We start from the raw sequence: 14,334 nt of genomic DNA, 5'->3' as shown, positions 1-14,334 counted from the left end.
GGGCTGTCATGGCTGACACGCCTCTACAACGTTGCGTGGACATCGGGGACAGTGCCTCTGGATTGGCAGACTGGGGTGGTGGTTCCCCTCTTTAAGAAGGGGGACCGGAGGATGTGTTCCAATTACTACAGGGGAATCACACTCCTCAGCCTCCCTGGTGAGGTCTATTCAGGGGTGCTGGAGAGGAGGGTCCGTCGGGACCGCCTAGGATGTGCCTTGGATTAACTTTTAATCAGCCTTGGAAGCTCCTGGACGACCCTGGGAACCGTTCTAAATGCACCTTGGATGCACCTGGACAACGCCTTGACTGCCTTGAATGCGCCTGGACGACGTCAGTCCCGCTATGGGTGCGCCTGGACTCTGCTTTGACTTCTTTGGATGCACCTGGACAACGCCGGGACTGTCTTGGATGTGCCTGGACGATGCTGGTACCGCCCTGCATGCGCCTGAACATTGGGACCGCCTTGGTTGAGCCTGGATGATGCCGGGACTGGGTGCGCCTGGACAACTCCTGGACCGCCTTTGATGCGCCCAAACAACGCCGGGACCGCCTTGGATGTGACTTGGATGTGCCTAGGATGCACCTTTGGATGGGCTTGGGCGACGCCGGGACCACCTTGGATGACGCCAGGATCACCTTGGATGCATCTGGATGACGTCGAGATCGCCTTGGCTGCGCATTGGGCGCGCCTGGACGACGCCGGGATTGCTTTGGATGCTTCTGGATGATGCCAGGACGCCCTTGGATGCACCTGGACTGCTTTGGATGCGCCCGGACCAAGCTGGGACTGCCTTGGTTGCGCCCGGATGACGCCGGGACCGCCTAGGATGCGCCTGGACGACAGTAGGACCGACTCCGATGCGGCAGGTCGACGCTGGGACCGCTTTGAATGCGCCTGGACGACGCCGGTACCGGCTTGGATGCGCCTGGACGACGCCGGGACTGCCTTGCATGAGCCTTGGATGCACCTTGGAAGCGCCTGGACGACGCTGGGACTCCCTTGGATGCACCTTGGATGTGCCTGGATGACGCTGGGACTCCCTTGGATGGGCCTGGACAACGCCAGGACCGCCTTGGATGCACCCTGGACGACGCCGGGATCACCTTCGATGTGCCTGGATGACGCTGGGACCAATTTGGATGCGCCTGGTCAACGTCAAAGCCGCTTTGGATGTGCACGGACGACGACAGGACCGCCCAGTGTGCGCCTGGACAACCCCGAGATCGCCTTGGATGCGTCTGGAAGACGCTGGGACTGCCTTGAATGGGCCTGGAAGACGCCGGGACCGCCTTGGATGCACCTAGACTTGGCCGGGACCCTCTCTTATGCGCCTTTGATGCACCTTGGATGCGTTTGGTGAGGCCATGGAGAATGACCTTCGGACGGCTTCGAGGAAATTCTGGTCCACCATCCGGCGTCTCAGGAGGGGGGAGCAGTGCAACGTCAACACTGTTTACAGTGGAGATGGCGTGCTGCTGACCTCGACCCGGGACGTCGCGAGTCGGTGGGGAGAATACTTCGAAGACCTCCTCAATTCCACCTACACGCCTTCCATTGAGGAAGCAGGACCTGGAGACTCTGAGGCGGATTCTCCAATCTCTGGGGTCGAAGTCACTGAGGTAGTTAAAAAACTCCTCGGTGGCAAGGCCCCGGGGGTGGATGAGATCCGCCCGGAGTTCTTAAAGGCTCTGGATGTTGTGGGGCTGTCATGGCTGACACGCCTCTACAACGTTGCGTGGACATCGGGGACAGTGCCTCTGGATTGGCAGACTGGGGTGGTGGTTCCCCTCTTTAAGAAGGGGGACCGGAGGATGTGTTCCAATTACAGGGGAATCACACGCCTCAGCCTCCCTGGTGAGGTCTATTCAGGGGTGCTGGAGAGGAGGGTCCGTCGGGACCGCCTTGGATGTGCCTTGGATGTGCCTTGGATTAACTTTTAATCAGCCTTGGAAGCTCCTGGACGACCCTGGGAACCGTTCTAAATGCACCTTGGATGCACCTGGACAACGCTTGGACTGCCTCGAATGCGCCTGGACAACGTCAGTACCGCTATGGGTGCGCCTGGACGCTGCTTTGACTTCTTTGGATGCACCTGGACAACGCCGGGACTATCTTGGATGTGCCTGGACGATGCTGGTACCGCCCTGCATGCGCCTGAACATTGGGACCGCCTTGGTTGAGCCTGGATGATGCCGGGACTGGGTGCGCCTGGACAACTCCTGGACCGCCTTTGATGCGCCCAAACAACGCCGGGACCGCCTTGGATGTGACTTGGATGTGCCTAGGATGCACCTTTGGATGGGCTTGGGCGACGCCGGGACCACCTTGGATGATGCCAGGATCACCTTGGATGCATCTGGATGGCGTCGAGATCGCCTTGGCTGCGCATTGGGTGCGCCTGGACGACGCCGGGATTGCTTTGGATGCTTCTGGATGATGCCAGGACCACCTTGGATGCACCTGGACTGCTTTGGATGCGCCCGGACCAAGCTGGGACTGCCTTGGTTGCGCCCGGATGACGCCGGGACCGCCTAGGATGCGCCTGGACGACAATAGGACCGACTCCGATGCGGCAGGTCGACGCTGGGACCGCTTTGAATGCGCCTGGACGACGCCGGTACCGGCTTGGATGCGCCTGGACGACGCCGGGACTGCCTTGCATGAGCCTTGGATGCACCTTGGAAGCGCCTGGACGACGCCGGCACCGCTTTGGATGTGCCTGGATGACGCTGGGACTCCCTTGGATGGGCCTGGACAACGCCAGGACCGCCTTGGATGCACTCTGGACGACGCCGGGATCACCTTCGATGTCCCTGGATGACGCTGGGACCAATTTGGATGCGCCTGGTCAACGTCGAAGCCGCTTTGGATGTGCACGGACGACGACAGGACCGCCTAGTGTGCGCCTGGACAACCCCGAGATCGCCTTGGATGCGTCTGGAAGACGCTGGGACTGCCTTGAATGGGCCTGGAAGACGCCGGGACCGCCTTGGATGCACCTAGACTTGGCCGGGACCGCCTCTGATGCGCCTTTGATGCACCTTGGATGCGTTTGGTGAGGCCATGGAGAATGACCTTCGGACGGCTTCGAGGAAATTCTGGTCCACCATCCGGCGTCTCAGGAGGGGGAAGCAGTGCAACGTCAACACTGTTTACTGTGGGGATGGCGTGCTGCTGACCTCGACCCGGGACGTCGCGAGTCGGTGGGGAGAATACTTCGAAGACCTCCTCAATTCCACCTACACGCCTTCCATTGAGGAAGCAGGACCTGGAGACTCTGAGGCGGATTCTCCAATCTCTGGGGTCGAAGTCACTGAGGTAGTTAAAAAACTCCTCGGTGGCAAGGCCCCGGGGGTGGATGAGATCCGCCCGGAGTTCTTAAAGGCTCTGGATGTTGTGGGGCTGTCATGGCTGACACGCCTCTACAACGTTGCGTGGACATCGGGGACAGTGCCTCTGGATTGGCAGACTGGGGTGGTGGTTCCCCTCTTTAAGAAGGGGGACCGGAGGATGTGTTCCAATTACAGGGGAATCACACTCCTCAGCCTCCCTGGTGAGGTCTATTCAGGGGTGCTGGAGAGGAGGGTCCGTCGGGACCGCCTAGGATGTGCCTTGGATTAACTTTTAATCAGCCTTGGAAGCTCCTGGACGACCCTGGGAACCGTTCTAAATGCACCTTGGATGCACCTGGACAACGCCTTGACTGCCTTGAATGCGCCTGGACGACGTCAGTACCGCTATGGGTGCGCCTGGACTCTGCTTTGACTTCTTTGGATGCACCTGGACAACGCCGGGACTGTCTTGGATGTGCCTGGACGATGCTGGTACCGCCTTGCATGCGCCTGAACATTGGGACCGCCTTGGTTGAGCCTGGATGATGCCGGGACTGGGTGCGCCTGGACAACTCCTGGACCGCCTTTGATGCGCCCAAACAACGCCGGGACCGCCTTGGATGTGACTTGGATGTGCCTAGGATGCACCTTTGGATGGGCTTGGGCGACGCCGGGACCACCTTGGATGACGCCAGGATCACCTTGGATGCATCTGGATGACGTCTAGATCGCCTTGGCTGCGCATTGGGCGCGCCTGGACGACGCCGGGATTGCTTTGGATGCTTCTGGATGATGCCAGGACGCCCTTGGATGCACCTGGACTGCTTTGGATGCGCCCGGACCAAGCTGGGACTGCCTTGGTTGCGCCCGGATGACGCCGGGACCGCCTAGGATGCGCCTGGACGACAGTAGGACCGACTCCGATGCGGCAGGTCGACGCTGGGACCGCTTTGAATGCGCCTGGACGACGCCGGTACCGGCTTGGATGCGCCTGGACGACGCCGGGACTGCCTTGCATGAGCCTTGGATGCACCTTGGAAGCGCCTGGACGACGCTGGGACTCCCTTGGATGCACCTTGGATGTGCCTGGATGACGCTGGGACTCCCTTGGATGGGCCTGGACAACGCCAGGACCGCCTTGGATGCACCCTGGACGACGCCGGGATCACCTTCGATGTGCCTGGATGACGCTGGGACCAATTTGGATGCGCCTGGTCAACGTCAAAGCCGCTTTGGATGTGCACGGACGACGACAGGACCGCCTAGTGTGCGCCTGGACAACCCCGAGATCGCCTTGGATGCGTCTGGAAGACGCTGGGACTGCCTTGAATGGGCCTGGAAGACGCCGGGACCGCCTTGGATGCACCTAGACTTGGCCGGGACCCTCTCTTATGCGCCTTTGATGCACCTTGGATGCGTTTGGTGAGGCCATGGAGAATGACCTTCGGACGGCTTCGAGGAAATTCTGGTCCACCATCCGGCGTCTCAGGAGGGGGGAGCAGTGCAACGTCAACACTGTTTACAGTGGAGATGGCGTGCTGCTGACCTCGACCCGGGACGTCGCGAGTCGGTGGGGAGAATACTTCGAAGACCTCCTCAATTCCACCTACACGCCTTCCATTGAGGAAGCAGGACCTGGAGACTCTGAGGCGGATTCTCCAGTCTCTGGGGTCGAAGTCACTGAGGTAGTTAAAAAACTCCTTGGTGGCAAGGCCCCGGGGGTGGATGAGATCCGCCCGGAGTTCTTAAAGGCTCTGGATGTTGTGGGGCTGTCATGGCTGACACGCCTCTACAACATTGCGTGGACATCGGGGACAGTGCCTCTGGATTGGCAGACTGGGGTGGTGGTTCCCCTCTTTAAGAAGGGGGACCGGAGGATGTGTTCCAATTACAGGGGAATCACACGCCTCAGCCTCCCTGGTGAGGTCTATTCAGGGGTGCTGGAGAGGAGGGTCCGTCGGGACCGCCTTGGATGTGCCTTGGATGTGCCTTGGATGTGCCTTGGATTAACTTTTAATCAGCCTTGGAAGCTCCTGGACGACCCTGGGAACCGTTCTAAATGCACCTTGGATGCACCTGGACAACGCTTGGACTGCCTCGAATGCGCCTGGACAACGTCAGTACCGCTATGGGTGCGCCTGGACTCTGCTTTGACTTTTTTGGATGCACCTGGACAACTCCGGGACTATCTTGGATGTGCCTGGACGATGCTGGTACCGCCTTGCATGCGCCTGAACATTGGGACCGCCTTGGTTGAGCCTGGATGATGCCGGGACTGGGTGCGCCTGGACAACTCCTGGACCGCCTTTGATGCGCCCAAACAACGCCGGGACCGCCTTGGATGTGACTTGGATGTGCCTAGGATGCACCTTTGGATGGGCTTGGGCGACGCCGGGACCACCTTGGATGACGCCAGGATCACCTTGGATGCATCTGGATGGCGTCGAGATCGCCTTGGCTGCGCATTGGGTGCGCCTGGACGACTCCGGGATTGCTTTGGATGCTTCTGGATGATGCCAGGACCACCTTGGATGCACCTGGACTGCTTTGGATGCGCCCGGACCAAGCTGGGACTGCCTTGGTTGCGCCCGGATGACGCCGGGACCGCCTAGGATGCGCCTGGACGACAATAGGACCGACTCCGATGCGGCAGGTCGACGCTGGGACCGCTTTGAATGCGCCTGGACACGCCGGTACCGGCTTGGATGCGCCTGGACGACGCCGGGACTGCCTCGCATGAGCCTTGGATGCACCTTGGAAGCGCCTGGACGACGCCGGCACCGCTTTGGATGTGCCTGGATGACGCTGGGACTCCCTTGGATGGGCCTGGACAACCCCAAGACCGCCTTGGATGCACCCTGGACGACGTCAGGATCACCTTCGATGTGCCTGGATGACGCTGGGACCAATTTGGATGCGCCTGGTCAACGTCAAAGCCGCTTTGGATGTGCACGGACGACGACAGGACCGCCTAGTGTGCGCCTGGACAACCCTGAGATCGCCTTGGATGCCTCTGGAAGGCGCTGGGACTGCCTTGAATGGGCCTTGAAGACGCCGGGACCGCCTTGGATGCACCTAGACTTGGCCGGGACCGCCTCTGATGTGCCTTTGATGCACCTTGGATGCGTTTGGTGAGGCCATGGAGAATGACCTTCGGACGGCTTCGAGGAAATTCTGGTCCACCATCCGGCGTCTCAGGAGGGGGAAGCAGTGCAACGTCAACACTGTTTACAGTGGGGATGGCGTGCTGCTGACCTCGACCCGGGACGTCGCGAGTCGGTGGGGAGAATACTTCGAAGACCTCCTCAATTCCACCTACACGCCTTCCATTGAGGAAGCAGGACCTGGAGACTCTGAGGCGGATTCTCCAATCTCTGGGGTCGAAGTCACTGAGGTAGTTAAAAAACTCCTCGGTGGCAAGGCCCCGGGGGTGGATGAGATCCGCCCGGAGTTCTTAAAGGCTCTGGATGTTGTGGGGCTGTCATGGCTGACACGCCTCTACAACGTTGCGTGGACATCGGGGACAGTGCCTCTGGATTGGCAGACTGGGGTGGTGGTTCCCCTCTTTAAGAAGGGGGACCGGAGGATGTGTTCCAATTACAGGGGAATCACACGCCTCAGCCTCCCTGGTGAGGTCTATTCAGGGGTGCTGGAGAGGAGGGTCCGTCGGGACCGCCTTGGATGTGCCTTGGATGTGCCTTGGATTAACTTTTAATCAGCCTTGGAAGCTCCTGGACGACCCTGGGAACCGTTCTAAATGCACCTGGACAACGCTTGGACTGCCTCGAATGCGCCTGGACAACGTCAGTACCGCTATGGGTGCGCCTGGACGCTGCTTTGACTTCTTTGGATGCACCTGGACAACGCCGGGACTATCTTGGATGTGCCTGGACGATGCTGGTACCGCCCTGCATGCGCCTGAACATTGGGACCGCCTTGGTTGAGCCTGGATGATGCCGGGACTGGGTGCGCCTGGACAACTCTGGACCGCCTTTGATGCGCCCAAACAACGCCGGGACCGCCTTGGATGTGACTTGGATGTGCCTAGGATGCACCTTTGGATGGGCTTGGGCGACGCCGGGACCACCTTGGATGATGCCAGGATCACCTTGGATGCATCTGGATGGCGTCGAGATCGCCTTGGCTGCGCATTGGGTGCGCCTGGACGACGCCGGGATTGCTTTGGATGCTTCTGGATGATGCCAGGACCACCTTGGATGCACCTGGACTGCTTTGGATGCGCCCGGACCAAGCTGGGACTGCCTTGGTTGCGCCCGGATGACGCCGGGACCGCCTAGGATGCGCCTGGACGACAATAGGACCGACTCCGATGCGGCAGGTCGACGCTGGGACCGCTTTGAATGCGCCTGGACGACGCCGGTACCGGCTTGGATGCGCCTGGACGACGCCGGGACTGCCTTGCATGAGCCTTGGATGCACCTTGGAAGCGCCTGGACGACGCCGGCACCGCTTTGGATGTGCCTGGATGACGCTGGGACTCCCTTGGATGGGCCTGGACAACGCCAGGACCGCCTTGGATGCACTCTGGACGACGCCGGGATCACCTTCGATGTCCCTGGATGACGCTGGGACCAATTTGGATGCGCCTGGTCAACGTCGAAGCCGCTTTGGATGTGCACGGACGACGACAGGACCGCCTAGTGTGCGCCTGGACAACCCCGAGATCGCCTTGGATGCGTCTGGAAGACGCTGGGACTGCCTTGAATGGGCCTGGAAGACGCCGGGACCGCCTTGGATGCACCTAGACTTGGCCGGGACCGCCTCTGATGCGCCTTTGATGCACCTTGGATGCGTTTGGTGAGGCCATGGAGAATGACCTTCGGACGGCTTCGAGGAAATTCTGGTCCACCATCCGGCGTCTCAGGAGGGGGAAGCAGTGCAACGTCAACACTGTTTACAGTGGGGATGGCGTGCTGCTGACCTCGACCCGGGACGTCGCGAGTCGGTGGGGAGAATACTTCGAAGACCTCCTCAATTCCACCTACACGCCTTCCATTGAGGAAGCAGGACCTGGAGACTCTGAGGCGGATTCTCCAATCTCTGGGGTCGAAGTCACTGAGGTAGTTAAAAAACTCCTCGGTGGCAAGGCCCCGGGGGTGGATGAGATCCGCCCGGAGTTCTTAAAGGCTCTGGATGTTGTGGGGCTGTCATGGCTGACACGCCTCTACAACGTTGCGTGGACATCGGGGACAGTGCCTCTGGATTGGCAGACTGGGGTGGTGGTTCCCCTCTTTAAGAAGGGGGACCGGAGGATGTGTTCCAATTACAGGGGAATCACACGCCTCAGCCTCCCTGGTGAGGTCTATTCAGGGGTGCTGGAGAGGAGGGTCCGTCGGGACCGCCTAGGATGTGCCTTGGATTAACTTTTAATCAGCCTTGGAAGCTCCTGGACGACCCTGGGAACCGTTCTAAATGCACCTTGGATGCACCTGGACAACGCCTTGACTGCCTTGAATGCGCCTGGACGACGTCAGTACCGCTATGGGTGCGCCTGGACTCTGCTTTGACTTCTTTGGATGCACCTGGACAACGCCGGGACTGTCTTGGATGTGCCTGGACGATGCTGGTACCGCCTTGCATGCGCCTGAACATTGGGACCGCCTTGGTTGAGCCTGGATGATGCCGGGACTGGGTGCGCCTGGACAACTCCTGGACCGCCTTTGATGCGCCCAAACAACGCCGGGACCGCCTTGGATGTGACTTGGATGTGCCTAGGATGCACCTTTGGATGGGCTTGGGCGACGCCGGGACCACCTTGGATGACGCCAGGATCACCTTGGATCCATCTGGATGACGTCGAGATCGCCTTGGCTGCGCATTGGGCGCGCCTGGACGACGCCGGGATTGCTTTGGATGCTTCTGGATGATGCCAGGACGCCCTTGGATGCACCTGGACTGCTTTGGATGCGCCCGGACCAAGCTGGGACTGCCTTGGTTGCGCCCGGATGACGCCGGGACCGCCTAGGATGCGCCTGGACGACAGTAGGACCGACTCCGATGCGGCAGGTCGACGCTGGGACCGCTTTGAATGCGCCTGGATGACGCCGGGACTGCCTTAGATGAGCCTAGGATGCACCTTGGAGGCGCCTGGACGACGCCGGCACCGCTTTGGATGTGCCTGGATGACGCTGGGACTCCCTTGGATGGGCCTGGACAACGCCAGGACCGCCTTGGATACACCTTGGACGACGCCGGGATCACCTTAGATGTGCCTGGATGACGCTGGGACCAATTTGGATGCGCCTGGTCAACGTCGAAGCCGCTTTGGATGTGCACGGACGACGACAGGACCGCCTATTGTGCGCCTGGACAACCCCGAGATCGCCTTGGATGCGTCTGGAAGACGCTGGGACTGCCTTGAATGGGCCTGGAAGACGCCGGGACCGCCTTGGATGCACCTAGACTTGGCCGGGACCGCCTCTGATGCGCCTTTGATGCACCTTGGATGCGTTTGGTGAGGCCATGGAGAATGACCTTCGGACGGCTTCGAGGAAATTCTGGTCCACCATCCGGCGTCTCAGGAGGGGGAAGCAGTGCAACGTCAACACTGTTTACTGTGGGGATGGCGTGCTGCTGACCTCGACCCGGGACGTCGCGAGTCGGTGGGGAGAATACTTCGAAGACCTCCTCAATTCCACCTACACGCCTTCCATTGAGGAAGCAGGACCTGGAGACTCTGAGGCGGATTCTCCAATCTCTGGGGTCGAAGTCACTGAGGTAGTTAAAAAACTCCTCGGTGGCAAGGCCCCGGGGGTGGATGAGTTCGCCCGGAGTTCTTAAAGGCTCTGGATGTTGTGGGGCTGTCATGGCTGACACGCCTCTACAACGTTGCGTGGACATCGGGGACAGTGCCTCTGGATTGGCAGACTGGGGTGGTGGTTCCCCTCTTTAAGAAGTGGGACCGGAGGATGTGTTCCAATTACAGGGGAATCACACTCCTCAGCCTCCCTGGTGAGGTCTATTCAGGGGTGCTGGAGAGGAGGGTCCGTCGGGACCGCCTTGGATGTGCCTTGGATTAACTTTTAATCAGCCTTGGAAGCTCCTGGACGACCCTGGGAACCGTTCTAAATGCACCTTGGATGCACCTGGACAACGCCTTGACTGCCTTGAATGCGCCTGGACGACGTCAGTACCGCTATGGGTGCGCCTGGACTCTGCTTTGACTTCTTTGGATGCACCTGGACAACGCCGGGACTGTCTTGGATGTGCCTGGACGATGCTGGTACCGCCTTGCATGCGCCTGAACATTGGGACCGCCTTGGTTGAGCCTGGATGATGCCGGGACTGGGTGCGCCTGGACAACTCCTGGACCGCCTTAGATACTCCTTGAATGCTTCTGGACGTCGCCAGGACTGCCTTGGATGTGCCTAGATGAAGCCGGGACCGCCTTGGATTCGCCTTGGGCGACGCAGGGATCATCTTGTATGTGCCTAGATGACACTGAGACCAGCTTAGATGCGCCTGGAGGACGCCGGGACCGCTTTGGATGAACCTGGTCAACACCGAAACTGCTTTGGATGCGCCTGGACAACAACGGGACCGTCTAGGATGCGCCTGAACGGCGCCGGGACCACCTTGGATGCGCCCTGGATGCATCTTAGATGCGCCTGGATGACAGCGGGAGCGTCTTGGATGCACTTAGATGCCGCTGGGATTGCCTTGAATGTGCTTGGACGACGCCTGGTGCTTCTTGGATGCGCCTGGAGATCGGCTGGACTTTGGATGCGCCTGGACGCCAGGACCGCCTTGCATGCGCCTGGACCGCCTTGATTGCACCTGGACGACGTTGGGATCGCCTTGAATGCGCCTTGCATGCATCCTGCATTCGCCCAGACTACGACGGCACTGCCTTGGATGCGCCTGGACGATGCCAGGACCCTCTTCGATGCGCCTTGGACGACGCAGACCGGCTTGGATGCGCCTGGACGAAGCCGGTACCATCTTGCATGCGCCTGAACGACGCCGGGATCATCTTGGATCCCCCTGGACGACAGCGGGACTGTCTTGGATGCGCCTTAGATGCGGCTTGGATGCGCCTGGACCACGCCAGGGCCGCCTTGAATCCGCCTGTACAATGCCGGGACCGCCTCGGATGCGCCTGGACCACGCCTTGGATACACCTGGACAAAACTAGGACTGTGTTGGGTTAGCCTGGACGAAATTGGGATTGCCTGGATGAAGCCAGGACCGCCTTTGATGCGCCTGGATGAAGCCAGGACCGCCCTGGATGCACCTGGACAAAGGAAGGACTGCCTCGGATGCGCCTGGACGACGTCGGGACCTTCTCAGATGCGCCTGGACAACGCCGGGACCGCCTCAGCCACGTCTGGATGACGCCAGGACCGCATTGGATGTCCCCACCATCAACAGATCCGGCCCACACCTGCAACATCTGCGGCCACGTTTGTCTCTTATGGAATGGGCTCACCAGCTACAGAAGACGTGGTGGGAAGACGACCTAACGTCCAGACTCAAGAGACTTTTGAGACTGATGCTGAATAGAGAGAATAAGATAAGTAAATATGTAAAAATACATCACTAAATATCTGAATAAGTAAATAGTTAAGTACATAGATAAGTAGATAAAAAGTAGATAAATAAACTGATGATAATAGTGGATGGATGATGGATGGAAGGAGGGATGGATAAAAATAGATAAGGAAATAGATAAAATACATAAGTTTGCAGAAGTAGATAAGTAAATAGATAAAAATGGATAAGTAAACAGTAGATAAAAATAGATAAGTGAACAGATAAAAATAGTGGCTGGATGGATGGATGGATGGATGGAGGGATGGATAAAATTAGATAATTAAATAGATAAAATAGATAAGTATATAGAAGAAGATAAGTAAATAAATCAAAATGAATAAGTAAAAAGTAGATAGAAATAGATAAGTAAACGGATAAAAATAGTGGCTGGATGGATGGATGGATGGAGGGATGGATAAAATTAGATAATTAAATAGGTAAAATAGATAAGTATATAGAAGTAGATAAGTAAATAAATCAAAATGGATAAGTAAAAAGTAGATAAAAATAGATGTGAACAGATAAAAATAGTGGCTGGATGGATGGACGGCTGGAGGGATGGATAAAATTAGATAATTAAATAGATAAAATAGATAAATATATAGAAGTAGATAAGTAAATAAATCAAAATGGATAAGTAAAAAGTAGATAAAAATAGATGTGAACAGATAAAAAAGTGGCTGGATGGATGGACAGATGGAGGAATGGATAAAATTAGATAATTAAATAGATAAAATAGATAAGTATATAGAAGTAGATAAGTAAATAAATCAAAATGGATAAGTAAAAAGTAGATAAAAATAGATAAGTGAACAGATAAAAATAGTGGGTGGATGGATGGACGGATGGAGGGATGGATAAAATTAGATATTTAAATAGATAAAATAGATAAGTATATAGAAGTAGATAAGTAAATAGAAAAAAACGGATAAGTAAAAAGTAGATAAAAATAGATAAGTAAACATTTAAAAATAGTGGCTGGATGGATGGAGGGATGGAGGGATGGAAAAATAGATAAAATATATAAGTATATAGAAGTAGAAAAGTAAATACACAAAATTGGATAAGTAAAAGGATAAAAATAGATAAACGTAGCCAACATAGAAAAGTAAATAGAGAAAATAGAGAAAAGTAAATAGATGACGTAGATCAAAATAGAAAAGTATATTTGATGTACCTGGACAACGCTGGGACCGCCTTCAATGCGGTTCCAAAAATTACGTCTGCCATTATGATCTGAATACTCGAGGAGAACAGCAAACAAGTAAGTCATTATTTCTCATTTACAAAAGTCACACTGTACGACAAGTATTTTAGCATCTCCCGGATGTTTGTTTTGTCTGAGCTTAATGCTAACATATAATGCTAACAATTCTAGATTAATGTTGCGGTCATTATAACTGCAATATAACACTGATATTTGAACATGCGGAGGAGAGGGCCGACATCGCTGAAACTCAAGTCAACAAGCTGCGCGTTTGCACACGCGACCAAGGTGGAAAGGTTGGTAGAGCTTGTCAGTTCGGTTTCCAACATGCTGCTGAAGGACAAATCAAATCAACAAAGCTTGTCATAATTTTTTAGTAAAAAAAATGTAATGATGCATAACATACGTAGGTACAATAAAACCAACTTTTGTGTTTTAGCTTCCCGAGTGACGATGAGGCCACGTGATCATCTCACGGACAAGCAGCTACAACAGCTCAAATGAACCGTGTACAGTACTGGCAGACAAATAAACATGTTAAAAACTTGTGTCAATATTGATATGTACACAAACCAATAAATGGACAATGAAGATCAAAACAATATATCATTAGGTACACCGCCATTTTCAAGTGTACCTAATAACAGGCCACTTTATTAGGGAACTATCATGGTCAAAGGTCACAGGTGTCAAGCTCTAGTCCTTGGGGGCCGCGTTCCAACATGTTTTCCAACATGCCCTCGTTAAGCGCACCTGCGTGAAAAGTTTTAGCCACTTTCACGTTCAAAAGGAGCTAAAACTTTTCACGCACCTGCACTTAACGAGGGAATCACTCGGACAATCCATTAGATACAATGCCATTTTCAAGTGTACCTCATAACAGGCCACTTTATTAGGGAAATATCAGCGTCAAAGGTCACAGGTGTCAAGGACTAGAGCTTGAGTGAGTGAGTAGTTGAGTGTAAGTGAGTGAGTTAGGGTTAGGGTTTGAGGTTAGGGTGAGTGAGTGAGTGAGTGAGTGAGTGAGTGAGTGAGTGAGTGAGTGAGTGAGTGAGTGAGTGAGTGAGTGAGATTTAGGGTTAGAGTGAGTGATGTGTGAGAGTGAGTGAGTGATGTGTGAGTGAGTTGGTGAGTGAGTTGGTGAGTGAGTGAGTGAGTTGGTGAGTGAGTTGGTGAGCGAGTGAGTGAGCGAGTGAGTGAGCGAGTGAGTGATGGTTCGAGTGAGTGAGTGAGTGAGTGA

General features: G+C 55.8%; 1 long non-coding RNA gene across 1 annotated transcript; it reads left to right on the top strand.

The window, feature by feature from the left end:
• Positions 1-9,572: 9,572 nt before the first annotated feature.
• LOC137840778 (uncharacterized) lies at positions 9,573-13,642 on the top strand. Its single transcript, XR_011087802.1, has 2 exons — positions 9,573-13,390; positions 13,534-13,642. It is a non-coding gene; the product is annotated as an uncharacterized lncRNA (long non-coding RNA).
• Positions 13,643-14,334: the final 692 nt, after the last annotated feature.

The sequence above is a fragment of the Syngnathus scovelli genome, chromosome 11 (assembly GCF_024217435.2).
Source record: "Syngnathus scovelli strain Florida chromosome 11, RoL_Ssco_1.2, whole genome shotgun sequence".
Taxonomy (NCBI): Eukaryota; Metazoa; Chordata; class Actinopteri; order Syngnathiformes; family Syngnathidae; genus Syngnathus; species Syngnathus scovelli.
Note: the sequence above shows the minus strand (reverse complement) of the source record. Positions and strands in the feature narration are given on the sequence as shown.